Below are 3,632 nucleotides of genomic sequence, written 5' to 3'. Positions count from 1 at the left end.
TCTTCTTTTTCTGTTCTCTTCTCTTTCATATGAGAAGGAACAAGGAAAAAGGCATTCTTGTTGAAGCTGATCCAGAACCTGAAAGGACTCTGAAGAGGAAACTAAGAGAAGCTAAATTACAACAATCCAGAGACAACCTTGTTGAAATTTTCGAACAAGAAAAGGAGATGGCAGCCGAACCTAACAACAATAATGCAAGAAGGATGCTTGGTGATTATACCACACCTACGTCCAAGTTTGATGGAAGAAGCATCTCAATTCCTGCCATTGGGGCAAATAATTTTGAGCTGAAACCTCAACTAGTTGCTCTAATGCAACAAAACTGCAAGTTTCATGGACTTCCATCAGAAGATCCCTATCAGTTTTTAACTGAGTTCTTGCAGATCTATGAGACTGTAAAGACGAATGGAGTAGAACCTGAAGTCTACAGGCTCATGCTTATTCCTTTTGCTGTAAGAGACAGAGCTAGAACATGGTTGGACTCACAACCTAAAGATAGCCTGGACTCTTGGGATAATCTGGTCACGGCCTTCTTGGCTAAATTCTTTCCTCCTCAAAAGCTGAGCAAGCTTAGATTGGATGTTCAGACATTCAAACAAAAAGATGGTGAATCCCTCTATGAAGCTTGGGAAAGATACAAGTAGATGACCAAAAGGTGTCCTTCTGACATGCTTTCAGAATGGACCATGCTGGATATATTCTATTATGGTCTATCTGAGTTCTCTAAGATGTCACTGGACCATTCTACAGGTGGATCCATTCACCTAAAGAAAATGCCTGCAGAAGCTCAAGAACTTATTGACATGGTTACAAATAACCAGTTCATGTACACTTCTGAGAGGAATTCCGTGAATAATGGGATGCCTCAGAGAAAGGGAGTTCCTGAAATTGATGCTCTGAATGCCATATTGGCTCAGAACAAAGTGTTGACTCAACAAGTCAACATGATTTCTCAAAGTCTGAATGGATGGCAAAATGCATCCAACAGTACTAAAGAGGCATCTTCTGAGGAAGAAGCTTATGATCCTGAGAACCCTGCAATGGCAGAGGTAAATTACATGGGTGAACCTTATGGAAACACCTATAATTCATCATGGAGAAATCATCCAAATTTCTCATGGAAGGATCAACAAAAGCCTCAACAAGGCTTTAATAATGGTGGAAGAAATAGGCTCAGCAATATCAAGCCTTATCCATTATCTTCTCAGCAACAGACAAAGAATTATGAACAGAATACCTCTAACTTAGCAAATTTAGTCTCTGATCTGTCTAAGGCCACTTTAAGTTTCATGAATGAAACAAGATCTTCCATCAGAAATCTGGAAGCACAAGTCGGCCAGCTGAGTAAGAAAATCACTGAAACTCCTCCTAGTACTCTCCCTAGCAATACTGAAGAGAATCCAAAAAGAGAGTGCAAGGCCATTGACATAGTCAACACGGCCGAACCTAGAAAGGAGGGAGAAGACACGAATCCTAATGAGGAAGATCTCATGGGACGTCTCTCAAGCAGGAAGGAGTTCCCTATTGAGGATCCAAAGGAATCTGAGGCTCATATAGAGGCCATAGAGATTCCATTAAATCTCCTTCTGCCATTCATGAGCTCTGAAGATTATTCTTCCTCTGAAGAGGATGAAGATGTAACTGGAGAGCAAGTTGCTCAATATCTAGGAGCCATCATGAAGCTGAATGCCAAGTTATTTGGTAATGAGACTTGGGAAGGTGAACCTCCCTTACTCATAGTGAACTTGATTCATGGGTTCAGCAAACTTTACCTCAAAAGAAACAAGATCCTGGTAAATTCTTAATACCCTGTACCATAGGCACCATGACCTTTGAGAAAGCTCTGTGTGACCTAGGGTCAGGCATAAATCTTATGCCAGTCTCTGTAATAGAGAAGCTGGGGATCATTGAGGTACAGCCTGCCTTATTCTCATTACAATTGGCAGACAAGTCAGTAAGACAAGCTTATGGATTAGTAGAGGACGTGTTAGTAAAGGTTAAAGGCCTTTACATTCCTGCTGATTTCATAAACTTAGACACTAGGAAGGAGGAGGATGAATGTATCATCCTTGGAAGACCTTTCCTAGCCACAGCAGAAGCTGTGATAGATGTTAACAGAGGAGAATTAGTCCTTCAATTGAATGGGGACTACCTTGTGTTTAAGGCACACGGCTATCCTTCTGTAACAAGGGAGAGTAAGCATGCAGGCTTCTCTCAGTACAGAGTCAAACAGAGCCCCCACAGTCAAACTCTAAGTTTGGTGTTAGGAGGCCACAACCAAACTCTAAGTTTGGTGTTGAATCCCCATAACCAAACTCTAAGTTTGGTGTTGGGACTATACAACATTGACCTGATCACCTGTGAGGCTCCATGAGGGCCCACTATCAAGCTATTGACATTAAAGAATCGCTTATTGGGAGGCAACCCAATTTTTATTTATCTAATTTTATTTTTTATTTTATTTTTCTTTTATGTTTTATTAGGTACATGATCATGTGGAGTCACGAAAAAAATATTAAAATTTAAAACAGAATCAAAGATAGCGGAAGAAAAATCACACCTTGGAGGAAGGACTTACTGGCATTTAAACGCCAGTAAGGAGCATCTGGCTGGCGTTCAACGCCAGAACAGAGCATGGATCTAGCGTTAAACGCCAGAAACAAGCAACACCCTGGCGTTCAAACGCCAGGAATGCACCTTGAGGAGATCTGGCACTGAACGCCAGAAATAAGCATGGAACTGGCATTCAACGCAGAAACATGCTGCACATGGGTGTTGAACGCCCAGAACATGCATCACTTCGGCGTTTAAACGCCAGAATTGCATGCAAAGGCATTTCACATGCCTAATTGGTGCAGGGATGTAAATCCTTGACACCTCAGGATCTGTGGACCCCACAGGATCATCTCAGGATCTGTGGACCCCACAGGATCATCTCAGGATCTGTGGACCCCACAGGATCATCTCAGGATCTGTGGACCCCACAGGATCCCCACCTACCATATTCTCCCCTCCTCTCAACATTCATCCTCTCTTTCCAATAAACACTCTTCCCCAAAACCCTCTCACCAAGTTTTTTCAAAACCACCTACCTTCAAGATTCAAATTTCTTTCCCACCCAAACCCACCCTAAATGGCCTAACCTACTCCCTCTCCCCTTACTATATAAACCCCTCCATTCTCCTTAATTTTCACACAACACAACCCCCTCTTCTACACCTTGGCCGAATACACCACCCTTACTCTCCTCCATATTTTCTCTTCTTCTTCTTCTTTTCTTTCTTCTCTTGCTTGAGGGCAAGCAATATTTTAAGTTTGGTGTTGTAAAAGCATAAGCTTTTTGTTTTTCCATTACCATTGATGGCACCTAAGGCCAGAGAAACCTCTAGAAAAGGGAAAGGAAAGACAAAAGCTTCCACCTCCGACTCATGGGAGATGGAAAGATTCATCTCCAAAGCCCATCAAGACAACTTCTATGATGTTGTGGCCAAGAAGAAAGTGATCCCCGAGGTCCCTTTCAAGCTCAAGAAAAATGAGTATCCGGAGATCCGACATGAGATCTAAAGAAGAGGTTGGGAAGTTCTAACCAACCCCATCCAACAAGTCGGAATCTTGATGGTTCAAGAGTTCTA

At 42.3% G+C, this 3,632-nt stretch overlaps 1 non-coding gene across 1 annotated transcript; it reads right to left on the bottom strand.

The window, feature by feature from the left end:
* Positions 1–566: 566 nt before the first annotated feature.
* On the bottom strand, positions 567–674 carry LOC130958244 (small nucleolar RNA R71). Its single transcript, XR_009077376.1, has one exon. It is a non-coding gene; the product is annotated as a small nucleolar RNA R71 (small nucleolar RNA).
* Positions 675–3,632: the final 2,958 nt, after the last annotated feature.

This window comes from Arachis stenosperma, chromosome 10 (genome assembly GCF_014773155.1).
Source record: "Arachis stenosperma cultivar V10309 chromosome 10, arast.V10309.gnm1.PFL2, whole genome shotgun sequence".
NCBI lineage: Eukaryota > Viridiplantae > Streptophyta > Magnoliopsida > Fabales > Fabaceae > Arachis > Arachis stenosperma.
Note: the sequence above shows the minus strand (reverse complement) of the source record. Positions and strands in the feature narration are given on the sequence as shown.